The 24,272-nt window shown below is 37.3% G+C and overlaps 1 long non-coding RNA gene and 1 other non-coding gene across 2 annotated transcripts in view; one reads left to right on the top strand and one right to left on the bottom strand.

Annotated features, from left to right (window-relative positions):
- Positions 1-24,272, bottom strand: part of LOC123582941 — a 33,077-nt gene that overhangs the window by 3,414 nt on the left and 5,391 nt on the right. The window contains exons 2-4 of the long non-coding RNA XR_006704658.1: positions 21,450-21,536; positions 18,199-18,303; positions 10,504-10,548 (exon numbers count right to left, since the gene is read on the bottom strand). This is a non-coding gene — a long non-coding RNA (uncharacterized LOC123582941). The remainder of the gene's footprint in view (positions 1-10,503; positions 10,549-18,198; positions 18,304-21,449; positions 21,537-24,272) is intronic.
- LOC123596554 lies at positions 15,285-15,388 on the top strand. The gene has a single exon (XR_006711730.1). It is a non-coding gene; the product is annotated as a U6 spliceosomal RNA (small nuclear RNA).

Raw genomic sequence — 24,272 nt, 5'->3', positions numbered from 1 at the left:
AATTTAGAAAATACATTAATATAATATGTCAACTTGACAATGTAAAGAAAAATTTATATAAATAAATGCAGTGGTCATTTAATAAAATTCAAAACAACTTATGAAAGAAAAAGGAACAAAACAGTAATAGAAGGTCAATTTCTTATCCAATTGTTCATATCTGCCAAACAGCAAGCAAATTCAATGGCAATGAAATGTTAGAACATTCCCTACTTTGGGGCTCCTGGCTGGCTCAGCCGGTTAAGTAGCCAACTCTTGATTTCGGCTCAGATCATGATCTCATGGTTCGAGACTTCGAGCCTGGCATTGGGCTTTGTGCTGATACCACAGGACCTGCTTGGGATTCTGTCTCCTCTCTCTGCCCTTTCCCTCCCTGCTCACACACACACTCTCTCTCAAAATAAATAAACTCAAAAAATTATTTTAAAAAAGATCATTTCTTACTTTAGTTATTCCCCCACATATCTACCTCTAATCTAAGTTTAGGCTAATGAGATATAAATTAAAACTTTAGGAGGCAGCTTCCGAGAGCCCTTCCTTAACAGACGTCTGGCCTGTGACTTACCACCTTTCTTTTTCTACTCTTCCCCCTTATTTCCACTGCTGATGTGGAGGCTGCTATGAACCAACGGTATCAGAGTGGGGAACTGGAAGGTCTGAGTTCTTAACAACATGTAGGACCATATCAGCCCCAAACTGCCAGTTTCCAGAATTCTTGAAATGTAAGAAATAAACTATTTTGTTTAAGCTGTTGTTACCATGTCTTCCTCTCAACTCTATACTGGGAAGTACTGGCAAATTAATGAGAGAATAAAAAGAGATGAGATATAAATCATAAATTGACTCGAGGTGAGGAGAAGTATATGATTATATACATAGAAAATCACAGAGATTTATACTGCAACATCAGTGAGTTTCAATTTCACACCCATAATATTGTCAGAAATTAAAAGGTCTGATCACACCAAGTGTTGATAGAGTCATGGAAAAATACAAACCCTCATACGTTGCTAGTGGGAGTATAAATATTTTAAAACTGTTTCAGCAAGTTTATAGTTAGAATTATTTTTCAATAGAAATCTTATCTCAAATTGGCTTAATTAACATGGACGTCTACTATCACCTGTGTACAGAGTTCAGCTGAAAACCAGGCTTATTATGATCAGAGGCTCAAAGAGTCTTCAGAAGTCAGTTCTTTCCAATTCTGTTTCTGCCATTCTTAACATACCAGCTTCTATCTCAGACTGGCCTCTCTCAGGGGCAAGAACACTGTAGTTCCTCCATGGATCTCATCGAGACACACAGTGTCTAGAAGAAAAGCAAGGACCCTATATTCCTGTGACTTCATTTTAGAAGCAAGGAAACCATTTCCAAAAGTTCATGTTTCTCTGCTCAATATTGGTCATGTGCCCATTCTCAAATCAATTATTGCCAAAGAGAATGGAATAACATAATCATTAGGCAAGGTTTTTCATACCAAAAGGATAAAGATTCAATATTCGGTAACAAGAAAATGGACAAAATTGTATGTTATATCATTACAACATCATACTACATAATATTAGTAAGAGTAATAGATAACATTTATTGAGTTGTTACCAAGTGCTAGGCACTCTCTTAAGTACTTGCTCAATATGTATTTGTTTTCCCACAGAGGGATGGACAAAACCCTGCAGGTGTTGGGCATTTAAATTGAGACAGCAATTTCATCCTATTTCGTACCTATAAGATTGATGAAAATTAAAAGTTCTGGTTAATAACAAGTACTGGTAAAGATATATGTTATGTGTGAATGTACATACATATATACATGTATATAAATATGTATGGAACATAAACCTCAGAAACTAGTTATAAAAGTTTAATTTTTCATATAAAATTATAAAGCATTGGGGCGCCTGGGTGGCTCAGTTGGTTAAGCATCTGACTTCGGATCAGATCATGATCTGAGTTCGAGCCCCACTCGGGGTCTGTGAGTTCGAGCCCCACGTCGGGGTCTGTGCTGACAGGTCAGAGCCTGGGGCCTGCTTCGGATTCTGTGTCTCCCTCTCTCTCTGCCCCTCGCCACTCACACACACTCTCTCTCTCTCTCACTCTCACTCTCTCTCAAAAAAAATTAAACATTAAAAATTTTAAAATAAATAAATAAAATAATAAGGCATGAAGAAACTAAATACTTACCCAAGATCACAAAGCTATTAAGTGGCAGAGATAGGATTTGAGTCCAGAGAGTCTTTAAATAGCAGTTAAAATAAATAAATTAGATCTGTACACATGTATCAATGTGGACAATTTTAAAGGCATAATGTTGAGTAGATGGAAGCCTTTCAACATAAAACGAAATATAAGAACAGTCCATGCTTGCTAAGGGAGAGGTAGATATTATGAGTTCATTAGGGAATAGGCTGTATTGAAGGTAAGGAACAAGGATGATGCCCCATGGTCATGTATACTACCATCCAAGAGGCAAACAGATACAAAGATTTCAAACGAGGTGTTTGGATCTGGAGAGGTGACAGTTATCAGGTAGTAGTGGAAACTGCGAGTGGATTTAAAAAGTGCAAAGAGGGAAGTAGGAAAGAAAGAGTCCAAAGTATGGGGAGAAAGAAACCAGGAAAAGAGGCTGATAAAGACACCAGAGTAGATGTAGATGACACAGTCATGTCTCAAATATGAATAAGGGCTGAGCTTCAAGAGCATTATGGACAATATTGTCAAATGCTGCAGAGAGTGGTGAAAATACTTGGCACATCATTAAAGATATGGGAGAAACCAGTTTCCAAGGTAGTTATAGTTACAAACCTGTATCCATGCTTTGAAGAGTCGATAGGCGATAAGAAGGGTATGTAAAATGCAGCCTCTTTTTTTTCAGAGTAGCTTGCTTAGTGAAGGGAAAGTGAATATTAGAGCATTAGCCAGAGGGAATGAAGGATTTTTTCAGTGGAGAAGACATGGTAGTATTTTTAGCTTGTGTGAAAAGAGTCAGCAGAGGGAGACATCTAAAATACTGGAAAGATAGGGAAGGGTAGGACTTACTGTAGGAACAACATCTGGAAGAAGATGGGAAGCAGTGGATCAAAAGCACAGGTGGAGAATTTAGCCTTGAATGTGAGAAATAATGAGGAAGTGAACAAGAGATCTCCCAGATGAGAAGAGAGACAGATGGAACAAAGAAAGGAGAGAAATGAGTTTTGTCCTGCTGTGTTTCCAGTCAGCTTTTCCCAGAAGAGATACTTGGCAAGGAAAACAGGAAACAGACAGGTGGTCCAAGGTCTTTTGGGTAAAGTTAATATATAGTTGCCTGATTATTCAGGTCTGAGTTTTAGGACAAAAAAAAGTAGATTAAAAGCAATTACTGCAAATTTATGAATCACATCCAGTTGCCCAGACACCAGTCTCCTGACCTGAATTTCTCCTTCCCTTAGTGAGTGAAGCTGGAATATTGCCTATATGGAAGCCATTCTGAATTTACACCAAAAAACAAACTGAAACCAGAAAAGAGTTAAAGAAAAGTCTCACCAGATGTCAACACCAAAAGCCACCTAGTGATCATCCACACAAATCCACTCTCACTGAGGAAAAAAAACAAGTCTCAAAAGGGTACATGATAGCTCCAAGGTCATCAAGTTATTGATGGGTGGAGATCTCATACTTTATTTTCATCAAATACATGATATATTTTATTTTTTAAAATTTATCATTTGCCTCCTCGCATGAGAATATGGTCTCCTGGAGAGCAGGGATTTTTGTCCCCATTGCTCACTGCTGTTGCCTCAACCCTCAAAGTGTACCTGGTGTTTAGAAGACATTTGATCATTATTTCTTAGTGAATGGATTGCATCTAACCCAGTGCACTTTCCACTCACCCATAACAATTTCAAAATGAGGACTTCAAAGTGAAACTGACCCTTGTAACAATCACCTCCATGCAAATAATTTTTATTAATTGCTTCTTCATTGGGTGGAGAAGGCTCCAGGGTACAGCAGAATTCAAATCCAAGACTGCCTGGTCTCACAGCTAAATGTTGGATGAATTTGACCCATTCAGTTAGTTCTCCCTGACAAAAACCGGAGGGGTTTTTGTGGCAATAAACAAAACAACAATAGCAAAATAGATGAAAGCCGAATCAATATTATGTGACAAACTATACAGAGTTCACACAGCAGTGACCTTCACGGTGTATTCCACATTCAAATCTTCACCCATATTTTTATGTCTATGCCCAGGTTTATGCCACCCAAGATAAATATGGTAGGAAAAACTCCCTGGGTCTGTTGCTAGGGGAGTGTTACGAAAATTGTAACTTATATGACCCTTCCTCTGCTGAAGAAAATTCCCTATTTTGGGGGTTTTGTGTGAAAAAAAAGGAGAAAGAAACACTGTAAAGTAGGCAGCTACAAAGAATGTTGTTAGATGCTGGGTGATTCTAAGAGAGGTTTTCCTACTCTCTCTGAAGTGTAATCTTTTTTTTTTTTTTTTTTTCCTTCAGGAGTCATCTCCAGGGACAGGAAGGAGAAACACTCTGAATGAGGATGTGTCCATCTCAGGGGAAGCATATGAAACATTAGAAGAACAGCTCACACAACAAAGCATTTATTTGTGAAATTAGGTAAGAGAACCTAATTTTATAGCTGTGAGAGATGCAACTGAGTATTTAAAGATTCACATTCCTCAATGTTTTCTAGTATCTTTGGGTAACTCAAATTCTTACCAGAAAATGTACAGATTAGTATAATCAGTACATTAAACTTTATAATACATAAAATAGGATGGCAAATAGGATACTTAGTTTCTAGAATTTTTGCAAAGATCCAAAGCCAAGAACAAATATACCTCATGTTCTATGTTCAGAAAGCCCACCACCTTCCTACCAGGAATTAATGACAAGACCAGTTTAGAAAATGCCTAGTCCCCAACTCTCCCCATCCCCCCAGCATTATCCCAGTCAAAGAGGGGTTTGGGTGGGGGAGAGAGGTGGTAAGTCTTATGGAGAGAGCAGAGCTTGGGTAGGAATGAAAGTACTTCTCTTCCCTTTCTAATGCTCAGTGGGAGAACTGCAGGAGGATCACAGAAAGATTGACAGTTCCTGCCAGGGGAGCCTGGCAACCCGAATCTAGCAGGATGTGTGCGGGGCTGCAGAACACAAACATCCCCGTCTGTGCCATCGTTAATGCTGAACATAGTCAGAGAGACTGGATTTGGGAAGAGCATCTGGGCGTCTGAAGCATAGAGCCTTATTCTTTTCAGCCCTCTTCATCCAATATGAGGAAGAACAAACGTGTCCCTGAAGTTGGGAAGTATACACAGACACAGTGTGGTCTTGAACTTCCTGTAACAGAAACACATGTATTAGCAACACTTGAAGAAACTGTGGCACAGTGTCCCTGGGAGGAAAATGGTGGTAAGCTTCCTCCATCCCAATTTCCCATAATCCTCTGAAGTGTGAAGCAGACTCCAATAGTTTCCAGAGCTGCATGGAAAGGCACATGAAGGGCAGAAGATGAGGGTGGACCTCGGGGCTGGTAGATAGCTGCTGGGCCAATTTCATAAGGCTCAATTTAGAGAAGGTGTGATACCCAATCTGCTGTAAAAGGAAAACTGCCCTAGGGGATGGGGTGTAACTATTTGAGTAACAGCAAGTTAACAGAGTTTCAGGGACATTGTCATGTCACCCACATTTCTGCCAAATTAAGGAAAACATTCATTTTCTTCTCAAGCCCTAATCAGCAAATAACCTGGTATCTTGGCTTTATTTTTCCATTAAAGTAGGAAAAGAAAATACTCTCTTTATTGCTATAATAGTTAAGATAGCACAGGACCCAGAAGCAGATAGACAAAGAACACAAAAGGCCTAAAGAAGGGAAAGGTCAAGTAGAACTTTAGGATCACTGAAAAGAAATAAGCAATTCTCAGAGTGCTGAGTAATTTATGGGAAAAATCTTGCCAGTAATTTCGGAGAAAACAAACCTCCTTAAGGAGCACTGTTGATAAAGTCTTGGTACACAAGCAGAAAAGAAAGGTTGTCTATAACTAATAATAAGGGCTGAAATACAAATAAACAACAACCCAGAGTAGATAGGTATGGGAAAAGAATAGTGCAGGAAACACCAACAAGATTTGGATAGTATATGAAGAAAAAATCAGGATGGGTCCATGGCAGATTGTATTTTCCAAAGAGGAACACCACCACAGAGTCCATCCCCATTCTCCATTTATAATGACATTGACAATCCTTCCATCAAGCAATAGAATCTCTGTCCCCAACCCTTGGACCCAGGTAGACCTTTGTGACTGATTTGTTCAACAGAACACAACAGAAGTAAGGCTGTATGACTTCTAAGTCTAGATTATAAAAAATTCTCTATTCTTTTACCTTCTTCTCTTGGACACTTGCTCTGTACATCCAGACACCTTGATATGAGGAGGCCAAAAGGAAGCCTCTGGAAAGGCCCATAAGAGGGGACCCATGCAGAGAGGAACTGAATCCCCAGGCACTCATCCTTCACCAAGCTCCAGCTGATAGCCAACATCCAATTGCCAGCCATATGAGTGAGCCATTCATGGAGTGAATCACCCAATGTCCAATTGAGCTGATGCTACATGAAATGGAGATAAACCTTTCCCACTATACACTGCCCAGACTGCAGATTCTGTGCAAAGAAGTGGTGGTTGTTTTAAGCCACTAAGTTTGCCAGGGAGGAATGGGCAACAAATAACCAAAGCAAGACCAGGAAGGGAGGGGATTATTTATCTAGCCAAAGCTGAGTTTCCACAGGTCCTTTGGAAGGAAGAATTGAAAGTTTCTATCAGTACTGCATTTTGTATAATAATACAAATATGACAAATATGTGATTTCTATAATTTATTATCTCCTTAACAGTGTATGTGTAGAGAATTCTCACTTCGTTATATAGGTTTAGGTGTTATTAATAATTCTCTTGGCAGTTTTTATTAACTTTCGAATTAAACTTTAAGTATTATTTTAGTTCACTATACAGAATGTTCAGCTTCAAATACTAGTAGTGGTTATAAGCTGTTGCCCGAAAAGGGGTACGGCACATAAACAATACTCTACAAAATGTGATTACTCAGGCTACTTTTTAATTAGGTGAATAACATGCTATAGTTATAAAGATCGTCATGTGGGGAAAAGAACGCTTCCTGAAATATTTTCCCCAAATCTGAGTGGTAAATTTATAAAAAGTATAATCCAGACTCTCTGTGTAACGATAGAAAACATAAGGATCCATTAAGTGTGTGTTTGTAAAATATACATAGCACATAATTTTTTCATTTAACAGTACTCCAGCAAAGATTTTAGAGAAACCGCCTGCCAACATAAGACTAGACATAGAAGATACAGAGGTGAACAAAACACATTGGTCCCTGATGAGATACTAAGATGGTAAGTATATATATGTGTGATATACTTATATAAGTATACACACACATATGTGTATATGTGCGTGTGTGTGTGTGTGTGTGTGTGTATCAGAATGTTGAGAAGTATAGAAAATAAATTGAACTAGGTAAAAGAGATAGCACGCCAAGGTGGGATGGGGGTGGGTAAGCATGGTTGCTATTTTATATAGGATGCTCAGGAAAACCCTCCTGATGCACTAGCATTTAAGCAAAAAGTAAATCAGATAGCTACCTGGAAGAAGCACATTTCATGTTAAGCGAACAGCGAATGGAAACCCCATGAGATGAGAACAATCTTGGTGCATTCAGAGGACTTGAAGACACCATCAGGCTGCAACAGAGCAAGCAAAGTGCTAGTGGAATGATAAGCAGTACTGGGAATAGGAAACAGGTTGTGGAGGGATATGGAATATTATAGAGACACTGGAAAGGTTTTAGCTTTTATTGAGTGATTATAATTAGATTATAATTAGATAGATATAGATATAGATATAGATATAGATATAGATATAGATATAGATATAGATGTAGATATAGATATATATCATGAACTGAATGCTTGGGTCTCTCCGAAAATTAATACATCGCAGCCCTAATTTGGAGATGGAGCTTTGAGGAAGTAGTTAGCATTAGATAAGGTTAGGAGGGCAGAGCTCTTATGATGGAATTACTGGTCTTAAAAGCAAGAGATAAATTTCTCTTTCTCTGAACTCATGTACCAAGAAAAGGCCATGTGAGGACTCAGCAAGAAGGCAGCTGTCTACAAGCCAGGAAGAGAACCCTCACCAAAACCCAACGCTCCTGACACTCTGATCATGAACTTCTGGACTCCAAAACTGTGAAAATAGATCTCTGTTGTTGAGCCACCAAATCTGTGCTATTTAGTGATGGCAGCTTGGACTAAGACAATATGGCTATTGCCACAGTGACATATAGGACAACTACAATGTCAATCGGCTTTAAAAAAATTAACATTTATTTATCTTTGAGACACAGAGAGAGAGAGAGACAGAGCATGAGCAGAGGAGGGGTAGAGAGAGAAGGAGACACAGGATCTGAAACAGGCTACAGGCAGTGAGCTGTCAGGACAGAGCCCAGCACAGGGCTTGAACCCATCAACTGTGAGATCATGACCTGAGCCGAAGTCGGGTCCTTAACCGATTGAGCAACCCAGGTGCCCTCAATGTCAACCGGTTTTAAGTCAAGACTGAAATCCAATTTTCTTTCAAAATATCCTCCTCTTCATTCTCCTCTCAATTCCCCTGTCCACTTCTACTAGCTTTTGGGTAACAACAGTGCTAATTGCATAGTTCTCTGTGTGAGATCGCCTAGTGATTGGTTTCAATCACAACTTTTCCAGTTGTATTTCTAAAATGCAATTTTTCTGAAATATGAGCAAAAACATGAACTTTGGGAAGTATGCCTCTCTGCTGACTGAAATGTCTTTTGTTAAAGTCTTTTGCAAACTGTGTCACAAAAATTAAAATAAAAGGTCTTCTCTAATATGCATATTACAGTTATATTGGCACGGTTTTATAGATTGCTCTGGCTCTAAGAGGAAAACAATATTCTTTTTAATTTTTTAAAATGTTTTATTTATTTTTTAGAGAGAGAGAGACAGAGAGAGGATGAGCTGGGCAGGGGCAGAGAGGGAGACAGAATCCACAAAGCAGACTTCAGGCTCTGAGCTGTCAGCACACAGGCTTGAACCCGTGAATCACGAGATCATGACCTGAGCCGAAGTACAATGCCCAACAGACTGAGCCACCCAGGTGCCCCAAAACACTATTCTTCTATTCGAATGAGAGATTCTTGTCCATTATATGGAAATCCTTCTGCCTATAGTTATTTATTTATTTGTTTGCTTACTAATTAATTAATTATCCTTTGGTTAAAATAGATGGGGTTTCTGACTGTTCTTTTCAGGCTTTAGCTATCTGATTTCATATAGAATCGACTATTAGGCAGAGTTGAATTTAGCCTGCCAGCACAAGCTCTCATGAGTAGATGACTGTTTTTAGCTTCTCCTGGCCACATTTCATGTTCAGGTAGTTTCTCCTGAGCTCTTTAGAAGTCCCAGACCATCTTTGTGGTTATTGCTATGCTGGTTTTCTCCACATTTCTGTTTTTGTGTTTTGCAGGAGTGCTCAGACACCACATAATGGCAAATCTTTCAAGAGACTGAGACTCCTTTCCTTTCCTGGAGCACCTCTATTTCTCATTTCCTTCATCTTTGTCCCTGTCCCTTGTGCCACTTATCTTAGCACTTCCTCCTCCCCTCCTCCCCCTCGTCCTCCTCTTCCTCCTCTTTCCCCTCCCTCTGTCACACCACCCTTCCTCCTCCTCTTCAGTCCTGTCCAGCATTTGTATTCAGGCTCCCTGGCTCACGTTTTTTCTAGATCTCTAAGGGATTTTCACCAAGTTTCTGCACAATGGGTGGGACTGTTTATCATTTCTCAGTCAAGACTCTTTCTAGGAGAAGAAATAATTGCCTTCTTGGCATTTATCTCCAGTAAACAAACACACAAGAAGCAAGCAAACCAACAATCCCTAGCACTGGGGGGCTTTCTTCTCCCTGTCTTTAAGACTTATCTAGTGGTAATGGACCAGACATCACAATGGGCAGAAATGGTGCTTTGGACCCCTGCTCTTTTTTTTTTTATGTTTATTTATTTGTTTATTTTGAGAGAGAGTGCTTATGTGTGAGTGGGGAGGGGGGGGAGAGAGAGAGAGAGAGAGAGAGAGAGAGAGAGAGAGAGAGAGAGAGAGAATACCAAGCAGGCTACTTGCTGTCAGTGCAGAGTCCAACACAGGGCTCGAACTCACAAACCACGAGATCATGCCTGAGCCAAAATCAAGAGTCGGTTGCTTAACAGACTGAGCCTCCCAGGTGCCCCTTGGATCTCTGCTCTTTTACTCTTAACTATGAGGATAGGTTCTGTAAGAAATCTGCAGTGTCTTCAAACTCAAAGGGCAGGGAGATTATGAGTTATCATCTGGGCTCACAATAGAATTCTAAGAATGACATAACATATCATTTGGGGGAAAAATGAACTTCTTTTATAAAGAACGTGGCTCACCTTATGCAGCACTTCCTCCACAGATAGAAATGTGGTATTTATGTCCTAGGAAAAACAAGGCCACAAAAATAAAGTGAATTGACAATATTGTAGGGATTCAAAAAATACATTTTTTCCAACTTTGTTTAGATTCTCCATCTTTCACGGCAGCTTTGGTTTTTATGCTTATGAGTCATAGTAAGAAAATTTCAAAACAAAGCTGACAAGATTTATGGAAATTTCATTCCATTATTTTTAAAGGAAACACTTTCATTGGAGGAAGGTAGGCATTCATCCCTCTCATATGTCACTACCTCGATTGCATTGGGCACCATAGGAAAAATGTTCATCTGGTTGTTTACAGAGAAGCAAGTAATCCTGTTAAGTTTAGACTAGAAAATTTTAAAGAGTCATATCATTCTGAACTTTAGAGTCAAAGATCTGGCTTTATATCGTGTTCCCTGTGTAGCCACAGATAACTTACTTAAGCTCGTTTAGCCTGAGCTTCCAATCTAGAAAAACCAAAATATCTGTGCCTACCTCTTAGGGTTATTGTAAGAATTAAAGGAGGCAATGACACATAAAGCACATTTAGCAGCACATCTGGCACACAGTAAATGCTCAGTAAATACTAGATAATATTATTAGAATTGTAACTGTTATGGTCATTTTGCAGTTCCATTTTCTGTGACTCATTCATAGGATACTAGTGTACTTTGCTCTATTACTAACTGGAAACCTCAGTCAATTCACTTGTTTTCCTCATCCTTCATTCATAGCCTTCTAAATGAGATTTCCTTTACATATAGTGGGTTATAATAGCTACTTAACCCTCAATAAGTTATTTTTAGATCAGCATTTTGTTGTCCAAATGATAACATTCAACAATAGAGGTTCTGTGACATGCTAGTTCTACGGTCTAATTTAGCAAAGAAACTCCAGGGTGCCATGGTTCTGCTCCTTTTCCATTGCCACACAAACGTATTCTCTGTGATTACTGTTGATGATATCCAGAATCTGTATTCAATGAATACACAATGACAGTAACTCATAATATACAACCTCTTATAACTCATAGTTTTGACCTTAGTAATTTCCAAATAAAAATAATTGGCTAGTTTTTGGGGAAGAGAGAGAGAGAAAGAGAGAGAGCTTGAGTGGGGGAGAGGCAGACAGACAGGGAGAGAGGGAATCTTAACCAGACCCCACGCCCATTGCAGAGCCCCATGTGGGCTCGATCTCACGACCCTGAGATCATGACCTGAGCCTAAATCAGGAGTCAGACACTTAAGTGACTGAGCTACCCAGGCACCCCTAAAAACTGTCTTTCTATCTCTGTCCCTTCTAATAATTAAGACCTTCATGTATGTAAGTTTTTAATGAAATCCAGTTGTTAGTGTTCTGCTAACTAGAAATTAATTATGAACATATTTTTTCCTTATTCTTAAGATAATGAAACTGAGACTGAATTTGACTGAGTTTAAAAGTGTCTTGAAAAAAAAAAGTATCTTGACCAAACAAAAATCAGAAAGTAGTAACAGGTGAAACCAGAATTCAACATTGGTCTGTCAAATACAAAGGAACTGGCTTTAGCCATCACACATGACTACACAGTATATGGATCACTGCTAAGGAAGATTTTTTAGGCAGCCATTATAGGCAAAGTTATTCCCCAAAATGAACAATACCAAACTGTGGTGTATGTGGTATTGCTTTCCTTTTCCCATGCATTATTCAGGTGGTTGTTGACCCATAGGGGCTACACCTGTTACTCTACAGACAGCTTACAAATCTTACAGTATAAATAATAGAAGAGCTTGATGGATTCTTGTGAATTTACACACCATGCCAAGTTTCCAGCAACCTCACTCTACCAGTTTCTGTGTTAGTTGACACAGGGTGGAATATTTACACTGCTGATTTCTTGGAGAGGTAATAAGAGCTGTGTGGCAATAAAGGATCATTTAGCTCATCTATTGGCTGGAACTTATATTCTAAAAATGTAAGCTAGATGCATTCTTAAAAAATAATCTTCAAATCATCCCAGCTGCGTCTGATATGCGGAGAAACCACAGGAGGTTGTATGTGTTCGAGTGGCTGCAGATATTTGCTGGGGGTGTTTTTATTCATGTGTGTGCAAGGCTCCAGAGAAAATGCAGTTTGTCTTCCAAAAATGGCATTTTACAGCTTTACATGAACTTGGTGTGCATTAAGGCATCTTTTGTGCTTCGTGTTTAGTATTTAGATACAGAAATACTGAAAGATGTGATGCAGTTATTTATAAATGACTGATTTGCTAAAATAATTTTGGATGCACACAAGAAATACTGCCTTCTCTAAATTATGTCAGATTTTCACTATCTTCAGATTACACTTGCAGAGCACAGTCTCAATAGCTTCTCTACACACACACACACACAGACACACACGGGTACACATAAATACACGTATAACTCTTGGGATCCTTGGTTAAGCAGTAGAGAGTAGTGATTTGGCTCTCCTGCAGTAGAGCTTCTCTGCTGAACATCTCATATCCTAGCCCTTGGGTGTCCCATTCTTGGAATTCCTTCCCAAAGCAGTTCAAACTTCTTGATGTGGTGCTAGTTGGGAACATGCCAGACTTAGTGCATGATTAAAATGAGATGGTCCAAATCTGTTATTGTCAATTACTGATAATATCATCAAGACAAGTCTTTGTTTAGAACTTTGGAACTTTTATCTGATGCATCAAGATGAACTGATAGAAATGTGATAAATTTATCTCTACTAATTCATTAAATAATACTCATGTGCTATATTCATATTTTGATGATTTCTTACTGAAGTTTAAATGAATGTATTTATTTACATCAGAAAAAAATGTATCACATGGTCTTCCCCACTTGGATTTGCCAATGAAAATGCCCCATCCAAAATCATTCCTTTCTGTAATTTTCTATCGCAGCTCCATTTTTATTTACTTCATAACATTCATTCATTACACTTTGTAATTATTTATCTGTTTTATATCAGCTTCATAGAGCACAGATCTTGGCTATTTTTTTTTTACCAAAAGATCAAGCACTCTGAGTGGCAAATGAAGTCCTTCTTTAAATATTTATTGAATGAATGGGGCACCTGGGTGGCTCAGTCGGTTAAGCATCTGACTTTCAGCTCAGGTCATGATCCCACTGTTCGTGGGTTTGGGCACCGTGTTGGGCTCTGTGCTGACAGCTTGGAGCCTGGAGCCTGCTTCAGATTCTGTGTCTGCCTCTCTCTCTGTCCCTCCCCCGCTCATACTGTCTTCTCTCTCAAAAATGAATAAACATTAAAACAATTTTTTAAAATATTTATTGAATGAGTGACTGAAGTAATTAAATAAAAGGTATTAATAACTTAAGTAGTCATTTTTTTAGCTTTATAAAATACTTTTTGAGAGGGCAAAAAGGAGGCTGACTCTAGAATATTTAAAAATACTTTTCCACAGACAACCAAGCTGAGAATGGTAGACTTTGGGTGGAAATATTAACAAAAAGGAGGAAGGGAGTCTGAGTAAGTACAGGAATTACATTTGCTTTAATCTAGCCTTAGTATATTAAGTTAAAATTCCATGGTGAGTTGGGGACAGGATAATCTTAATGTTAAAAAAAAAAAGGCAGTTTTGCCAAATTTAGGCCAGACTCTAGAACAACTATGAACAATAGCAAAATCCTTGATCCGATAGTGGCCTTGAGTTGTTTTCTCCTCTGTGAATCTTGTCCTCTCATAGCATCTTGAGATTCTAAGCAGGTCTCAGTCACCTAGGTAAGTACTAATGAAAGAATCAAAGTGGTGCCTTTTGATTGTCACATCTAGGCTATTGACTTCAGAGTCAATACTAATGAAAAACAGGTGGAAAGAAAGCTCCTGGGCAAAGTGAACTATACTAATCTTACTCAGGACAAATGTGAGCCTGCTCATCATGCAAGTAAATGGCCATCTTACATGTATTTATGTAAAAGGATATTTAAGGTTCTTTGTGTGTGTGTGTGTGTGTATTTTTGCAAACAATGTAGATAGATGGACAGACTGACAGAAACAGGTATCAAATACTTTAAATTTACCAATATATCACAGTATTATTTATGCTAAACAGTTAGGCACAAAGTGATTTTTCAAGAATCTGAAAATGGCTCAGTGACTTATGACACACCCTCATGATAGAATATTTAAAAAAAAATTTTTTTAACGTTTATTTATTTTTGAGACAGAGAGAGACAGAGCATGAACAGGGGAGGGGCAGAGAAAGAGGGAGACACAGAATCTGAAACAGGCTCCAGGCTCTGAGCTGTCAGCACAGAGCCCGACGCGGGGCTCGAACTCACGGACCGTGAGATCATGACCTGAGCCGAAGTCGGACACTCAACCGACCGAGCCACCCAGGTGCCCTGATAGAATATTTTTATAGAAGGATCTCATTTCACTCAATCCTCATGCTCCCACACTCACTTCAGAGATGACGTTCCATCATTTCCACCCTTTGGTGTATAAGAGAACCTCTGCCCCACCTCTCCATGTGTTACTATTCAAGGTTGAAAGAGTTGCTAAACTTACTGGTAAATGGCTGATCTTCATCAGTTCACATTTTCACTAGCGTGGAATTACTTTACCTCACAAGTGGGGACACAGACTTTTAGGTTTTTATTTCATTCTTTACCTTTTCCTTGGGCTGTCCTCCTTGGGATCTGAAAGGAAGTTAGTGGGATCCTTACTATTTTTCCATGTGAAAGCATAGGATCCAGGTCCTGCATTTCAGAATATATGCCTTAAAATCTTAAAGGACAGTGCTCTCTTTAGCAGCACACACCCGAAAATTGGAACAATACAGAGATTAGCATGGCCCCTGCATAAGGATGACATGTAAAGTCATGAAGTGTTCCATGTTTGGGGGTGAACTAGATAAAGATTAAGAATATACTTATCATGATGAGCACTGGGTCATGCATAAAACGTTGAGTCATACGGTACACCTGAAACTAATACGACACTGTATGTTAATTATACTTTAATCTAATTTTATTTTTTCTACATTTTTTAATGTTTATTCTTGACAGATAGAGATAGACAGAACGTGAGTGGGTGAGGGACAGAGAGAGAGGGAGACACAGAATCTGAAGCAGGCTCCAGGCTCTGAGCTGTCAGCACAGAGCCTGATGCGGGGCTCGAACTCACGAGATATGAGATCATGACGTGAGCCGAAGCCGGATGCTTAACTTACTGGGCCACCCAGGCACCCCAACTTTAATTTTAAAAATCTGATAGAACAAATTCTCCCTGTTAATTTCTTCATTTTTAAGGTTGTAGTTATTTGTGGACTTCTATTTTTCAAACAACTTTTTAAGTAACTTTATTGTGTTCCTCAAATATCTAAGTGGATCTTAATTGGTTTGTGCAATAAATTTATAGAAAAATAGACATAGTATTGTCATCTGTATAACATCAAGAACTTTTATCCACAACCATGGGATGTTTCTCTATTTGTCTTTTATTAGAGTACTAATTTTTCCCAAGGAGAGTATGAGGCAATTATAGTAAATAGGAAGATTTAGTATGGCTTGTTTGTTAGGATTCTTCTTGGGGCATCTTTGTCTTCAGAGATAAGGATGCTCCTTTTCTCTGGCATAGGAAGGGCATCTCTTACCTGAGAATTTTATGATCTGTTCCAATAGAGAAAGATTGGGGGGAAGATCAGAGTGACCTTTCTGCTTCTGCCATTTTCTCAAACTCCTTCAGCTTAAAATATTCAATATGCCAAAGTGCCATATTTGGGGTTAGCATGTCCTGAACTCCATCAAGTAAAAAGGGAAATCCTCAAATATTAATTATATATATGCTTCAAGAATGCTATAGTTCAGTTCTGAAAGATTTTCAAAATGAAGAGAAATACAATATTCTCTGCAAATAATTTCTATTTTCTGGTTCAAATCTAATGATTTTCAAAGTATATCTTTTACTTAGAGTTGCACCAGTAGAAAACTGAGGGAAAAAAAGTATTGATAATGAGCAAAAAATTAGTAATATAATTTAATTTACTAGGAAAGTGACTCTAAGGAAAACAAAGCAATCTATATCAGACTGATCACAAAGAATAAACCCCATGTGTTTCATGCTTAATTCTTTAGGACCTAAATTTTGATTATGGAAGATTCTCATAGAAAACATTATATGATGAGAGAAAGAGAGAAAAAAAACAAGAGACTTTCCTTTTCACTCTCTTCCTTCCTATCCACTCTCCCAAACATTACGTGATAGCTGAGTCTTGCCAGTATAATTCTACTTAATCATTTTTATGAGAATTAAGTTGCCAAGTTTTTCATCAAACATCAACTACATATTGGAGAAATACAGACTTTGCGTCACATTTTATTTAGTGTTCTACTAAAAAAAAAAAGATTAAGACTGAATTTATACATGTAAAGCAAATGGAAGAAATGGGGTTATTTTTCTGATAGTCTGTGCTGACATTAAATTTAACCTTGTGGAGAAAATAAAATTTAACCTTGGGGATACCTGGAATGAAGTATTTTATGATGGAAAGTAATTGAGAAATTAGCCCCAATTTTTCACTTCACTTAGAGTAAATAATACCTATTTCATTTCAAGCCAAAAAAAAAAAAAAAAGGTTTTATGCTAAAGAAAAAAAACTACAGAAGAAAATAAACACAAGCACATTAGGAGTTGGGGAACTTATTCACAGTTATTTTTTAAAAGGGCTTGTTGGAAAACACTTACAAATTTGGATCACAATCTCCATTGAGTAACATAGTTCTATAGCTAGATCACTGTTATCTGTGATTCTAATCTGGGATAACCTGACAGTGTAACCATGCCTAAGAGATCTCTTTTGTTCAACAGCATTTTGTTAACCAGCTGTCTTTTTGAGGTAGAAAACTGAATTTGTTAGTATAAATAACACACAGGGAGGATATGAACAGTCAAAACAGTGTAAAAGGCCTCAATCTAATTTTTATCTTCCTGTCATCCTGGGTGGGTTCCCTGAGAGACAATACTCAAGAGCGCAGAGGGAAAACTCTTACAGGATATTTTACCCTTACAATTTATAGTAAGTTGTTTTTTGACAGCTAGCTTAGGGCTTTGCCCCTCCTCTTCTAAGGAATCATGCAAAGAATGTGTGAGCCTAGGAGTCTAGGGCGGTATTTTTCTTAAACTGATGATGAACACAGCCAAAACTGAAACCCAAGGTCACAGATAATGGAAAACACACCATAGGCATTTTCATTGCCTTTATGTTTTTAATGATGTCTTCATTGTCTCTTATTGGGTTTTTGTTTTGTTTTCTTTTACAGTCGCTTATGTTTCCTGCTCTTTGCCGATTGCTTTCAGGCTGGCACTATAGCACTTCCATAAAATATCTTAATGGCCCCCTGCAGGGCTTCTGTAGCGAAGGGTCTGCTAATGTTTCCATTATGACCCTTGTCTCAGAGATCTTTACATCACAGTCATCTTAATTTGCATTAGACCATGGGGAACATGTCACATAGGTCAGTCTTGGGAGCGATATTTTTTGGTACACTTGAAAAAAATGATGGTATAAATTCCCCAGCAGTTGTATAGCTCTGGAGCACTGAATCTAGTTACAGTAGCATTTGCTGGGGTTTTAGCTGAGTAACTTCCATAAAAGTTAATTGAAATTATCTGAATGAAGCCTCAGGTGATGCTTTGGAAATAGAGACTAACCTTGTAATTGCCTTGTTCTCCTTTCACCTTCTTCTCTTGTCTTAAATAAGTAGTGCTGCAGCTGATTGAGCTAGAATGTCATCTTATAGATGAAGGTGGAATGACCTATTAATTAAAAACAAATTGTATCTTAGTTTAATAAAGGCTTCCAATATAAATATAAGACATTGTTTTGAAATGTCAGAGTGACCTAGGATAGTGATAATAGAAAGATGCAAATGCCCAAGGCAATGAGCTCTTGGGGAACAGATGCTCTGTCCCGGTATGGGGGTGTCACACTTGTGGAATCAAAGAGAATTAAATACCACTTTGTGAAATGCTTGTGTTCTATTTTCTTGTTATAAAATGTGATGAGTATTCCAAAAATTTTATTTAAAACCTGAATCAAAGAGTCAAGAAAAAAAATAATCAAGAAATGAGTAGAAAAATATAAGGGAAAGATTCTAGTAATACCCAAATATGTAGATTGTTTAAAAACTTTTAGACATTTGGCATTCATTTAGTCTTTAAATCTTTATAACAATCTTTTGAATCATGCAAGAGATTCCCATTTTCAAAATAAGTAAACAGATTATTGACTGACAGCGTGTATTTTTCAGACAGACCTGGACTTAAATTCTTCCTTACCATTTACTAAGTGAAAGTTCGGGGCAAGTTACTCAATTTCATCTATTATGAACTTGCACATGGGCAATGTAGTGTTACTGTTACAGGGCTGTTGGGGGCCAATGAGATTCATGCATTATCTTCACACAATCCTAGCACAAAGAAGGCACTTACACTGTTGTTTCTCGTACCTTTTTTCTTTGAGAAGATGCAGACTTACTTAACAACACAGATGGTTAATAGCAAAGACAAAATTAAAATATGAGTGGTTTGACTTTTGACCTGATTTTGTTATACTCTATACCTTGTTCTTCAATAATTAAAGTTAATTCACCGAATATTCTCACATAATTTTATTTTAATTTACTCATTTTCTAATCGAATTAGAAGGGATTGTATTTGAAGAAGCATGATATGGAACAAAGTATTTTATGAATAACAGAACAATATATGATCGCAAGGAAGAAAATTTCTTTGCTTCCAAATGAAGCCAGAAAAACACAAGGGAAATCAGAAAATTTTGTACTGTCTGCTAGAAATCATGAAACAAAATGTGTAGAATCTACCACAGGTTCCTACAGAAAACTAAAATCTGGAATGTGAAAATTGAAGGAGATAAAGTTAACCTATATATGTAACAACAAATTGTGACCTTTCATTCTTATTATCTAGATCACTCTCTAGTGAGTTATTTTACAGAGTATCTCACAGGATGTGTTCTGGGGAAATGCTCAAATTACAGTGTAATTATATGTCTCCATTTGCCTGAAATGGTCTCTGTTTCGGTTTGTTGTCCTACTGTAATTATTAATAGATCACCTTTCACTCTCAAAAAGTGTCCATCTTTGGATGATGAATTATATGGTCACCCTTTCAATTAAAGACACAAGCCCCTGTCATGAGGAGACATAGTATTCTATCACAATCCTTAACCCGATACCAGGCACATCATCACTTTGGCTACCTATGTTCATTACTCCTTGTCACCATCCAACCCCCAGAGATTAGGGCTCTTTGTAAAACAGAGTATGAAACTGGGAAAGACTATCGGATTGGGGCTACAGGGTGAATATCTGTAGGAACAGGAGAAGAGCCACAGTGGGATACATACACTACATTGAAATTAAGGCATTAATATTTTTAAACAGTTTCTAGTGAATAAAGATGAATAGTGGGTAGCAGAGCATCCAAACAGAGGATCCAGATGCTATAAGTCAATTTCTAGTGTAGGACCCAGTTACATATTCAAAGCCCCAGGTTTGGAGCACGTGTTGCTCCAAATAAATTTATATTTATATTTATTTTAATTTATATTGCTCCAATAAATTTATCAATTTATTGTTGATAAAATTGTCACTATTCTTAACAGCCACATCACTTAGTCCTATAGGCCATTTTGATTAAGGTTTCTGGAAGGCTTATTCCTGAGAATAATTTATATATTGTAAACTGTTCCTGAGAAAACTTATCATATGTTATGCTAGTTCAATATGGTCAGTTGGTTGTCTTCATTTCTTGCTGGTGTGAATAGATTAACTCGTGTACACCAGTTGAATTACTGGGTTGAACCATATGAAATTGTTGCCTTTTAACCATTTTGACTTGAAAGCAGAATTCTATCTGGTTTAATCTAATATAATCCTATTAAGAAGGGAAAAGGAAGATAGAAAGCTTAATTTAACAAGGTAAATGATCCTGAAGCATGACAGAAAGGGGGAGAGAAGGGGAGGGGGGGGAGGGAAAGGGGGGGGACAGAGAGAGTGAGAGAGAGAGGAAGGAAAGAGGGAAAAGCCACTAACAAATGGTTGTTGAACACCTATTTCCACATGCCAAGGAACAGTGCCAGGTGTCTGGGACTTAAAATAGACATTCTCTCTTCTGTCATGGCACAGGCCTTTGGGAACATAAATTAAGAGTTCATTGTCTAGTTACTTGTCTTGTTTTTAAAGATAAATTCTAATAGAGCAGATTCTCTTCCTCCTTTTCTATTTTCTTTTTTTCCTTTCTAGGTTTTCTTCCATTCCAGAATATTTTGATAGTAATTTGCAATCATTTTTCCTCCTTGGTCTGAAAGCCTAAATTCCTATTGCTCTAAAGCATCTATTTCACTAGGGTGTATATTAGTTACCTGTTCTGACATCTGTGCCTCCTCTAAGCACCAAAATGTAAGCTCCTTGAAGACAGGGAATGAGAATTATTCATCTTAATTATCATGTGCAATACTTATTCCTGGCCTCAAATGTTGCTCAATAAATTCCCATTAAAGCAAATAATGCCCAGTGTACTGGTGCAATATCTAGGCTATGCCCAAGCCTCAAATATGAACATATTGATAATATAGATATAAGCATTGCTATTCACTACCCAGAAATTGAATGTTGTCACTGGATGTTATGTTTGGAGATCAATTAAAATGAGTTGCTTTTCTCATATATATGTAGCCTCTTTTTTAATGTGAACATTAATGGGAATCATTTTTCATTGCTCAGAATGAAAATAAAACAGTTTTGCAGTTTGATTCAGTGTTTGCTGCTTTTTTATGCAATCATGCCAAGAGATAAAAAATATTACTAAATGACATAAAACATGATGAAAATTTTCTGTGAAAAGCTACAGAAACTTTAAACTATTTATTTTTCTCTTACCTCTTTTCCTGAAAGGAGACCTTGAATCTGGAACCTGAATCACTCTTGCTTGTCCTAAGATGTCAGTGGAAGATGGGGACAGCCAAGCTGGAAGGTCACCAAGAGACTTGCTAATGCATAATTTGTCTTGCTTCCTGCATTTCACAATTTTTAGAACATTGAATCTACTTGAATAACATAATAGGAAATACATAGCAATTCACTCCTTAAAACAAATAGGAATCCACCTACATGTATATCAGGGTAGAGATTATGCACATAGACACACAATACATATTTCATTTTAGATTTGAGAAAATATATAAGAAAATATTAATATATTCAGTTAAAATTTTGTCCCATATATATTATCTGGTATGTATGTTATATTGGGTGTGTATATACATATATTTTTTACATAACATATATGCGTATATGTTATACCTTGTTTAAACAGCTTATTATTTAAACTTGTTCTATTAATAAATGTATATATTGCCCTATAAATACACTATTCCTGAAAATATTTTTTTTTATTTTTTTTTCAACGTTTATTTATTTTTGGGACAGACAGAGACAGAGCATGAACGGGGGAGGGGCAGAGAGAGAGGGAGACACAGAATCGGAAACAGACTCCAGGCTCCGAGCCATCAACCCAGAGCCTGACGCGGGGCTCGAACTCGCGGACCGCTAGATCATGACCTGGCTGAAGCCGGACGCTTAACCGACTGCGCCACCCAGGCGCCCCTGAAAATATTTTTAAATATGCATTAAGTGGTAATTTTTGAATAGGTTTATGTGTTTTCTAGAGAATATTTTCCAGAAGAATCATCATAGTGCTCTCTAAAACCTTGGGAAACCAAAATCTAGAATTACGAGTTTAGGAGTGAAAGATTTTTAACAAAGTAGGGATTTGCCCTTAGCAGACTGTCCCTGGTTCCTCTGGCAAACAAGGGCTGTGCTAGAGTTGAAGGCTAACGTGTGCTGTCAGGTAAAGGTCACAATGACTCAGGTTGTTCTCTGTTCTTTGCAGAGTATTTGGGTGAAAGGCATCAAACTGATTCACAGAGTAATCACTTTGTTGTCTAAGAATAACAAACTGAGTTCTAGTAATAAATTTTATTTTGGCACTGGAGGAACATATTCTAAACAGTGTTTGTTGTTTGTTTTTTAATTCAATTTATTTAAACTAAAAACAAAAGCAAAACCACTATACCTATTTCTCCCATTGTCAACTCCCTGCCTCTGGCAAACACCAATCTGTTCCCTGTACCGATGAGTTTGTTGAGTGAAATTTTATATATATAAAATCATACATTATTTGTCTTTCTCTGTCTGACTTATTTCATTTAGCATAATGCCCTCGAGTCCATCCATGTTGCTGCAAATGGCAAGGTTTCATTATCTTTTACGGCTGAGGGATATTCCATTGTGTATATAAACCACGTCTTTTTCCATTCATCCACTGTTGGATGCTTAGGTTTTTTCTACATCTTGGCTATTGTAAATAATGCTGCAATGAACATAGGGGTGCATATATCTTTTTGAGTTAGTGCTTTCATTTTCTTAGGATAAGTATACAAAGTGGAATTACTGGATTGTATGCCAGCTCCATTTATAATTTTTTAAGGAACTTCCATATTGTTTTTCATAGGGGCTGCACCAGTTTACATTTCCACCAGCAGTGCACAAGTTTCCTTTTCTCTACATCCTTGCCAACACTTGTTATTTTTTGTCTTTTGGATAAGAACGATTCTAGTAGGAGTGAGACGAGCAAGGGTTATCTTTCCATTTATTTGTGTCTTTAGTTTCTTTCACCAATGCCTTATAGTTTTCGGTAGGTTTTTCTCCTCCTTGATTAAGTTTATTCCTAGGTAATTTATTCCTTTTGATGCAATGTAAATGCAAAGTATTAGTGCATAGAAATGCAACAAATTTTAGTATTTTGTATCCTGCATCTTTACTGAGTTCATTTATTAGTTCATTTATTAGTTTACAGTTCTTGATGAACTCTAGGATTTTCTATATATAATGACATTTGCTAATAGTGATAGTTTTACTTTTTCCTTTCCAATTTGGATGACTTTCATTTCTTTTTCTTATCTAATTGCTCAGGGCTAGGACTTCCAATACATTGTTGAATAAAAGTGGTGACAGTGGGTATTCTTGTCTTGGTTCTGATCTTAAAGGAAAAGATTTCAGTTTTTCACTATTGAGCGTGATGTTAGCTGTTTGCCATATGTCAGTTTGCCATATATGACCTTTATTATGTTGAGGTAAATTCCCTCTATATCTTCTTTGTTGAGTGTTTTTAGCATAAATGGATGTCGAATTTTGTCATTTTTTTTTTCTGTATGTAATGAGTTGATCAAATGATTTTTTCCTTCATTTTGTTAACATGATGTATCACATTAACTGATTTGTGGATATTGAAACATCCTTGCATGCCTGGAATAAATCTTACCTGATCATGGCATATGATCCTTTAATGTATTGTTGAATTTGATTTGCTAATATTTTGTCAAGGAATTTTACATCTATGCTTATCAGGGATATTAAACTGTAATTTTTTTCTCTTGTGGTATCCTTGTCTGGTTTTGGAATCAGGGTAATGCCGGCCTCATAAAAAGTGTTTAGAAGAGTTTCCTCCTCTTCTATTGTTTGGAAGAGTTTGAAAAGGATTGATATTAGTTAGTCTTTGATTTTTTTTTAGAATTCACCAGTGAAGCCATCTGGTCCTGCACTTTTGTTTATTAGCAAGTTTCTGATTACTGATTCAATATCCTTACTAGCAACGTATCAGTTCAGATTTTCTATTTCATCATAATCCAGTCTTGGTATATT

The sequence above is a fragment of the Leopardus geoffroyi genome, chromosome B1 (genome assembly GCF_018350155.1).
Source record: "Leopardus geoffroyi isolate Oge1 chromosome B1, O.geoffroyi_Oge1_pat1.0, whole genome shotgun sequence".
NCBI lineage: Eukaryota > Metazoa > Chordata > Mammalia > Carnivora > Felidae > Leopardus > Leopardus geoffroyi.
Note: the sequence above shows the minus strand (reverse complement) of the source record. Positions and strands in the feature narration are given on the sequence as shown.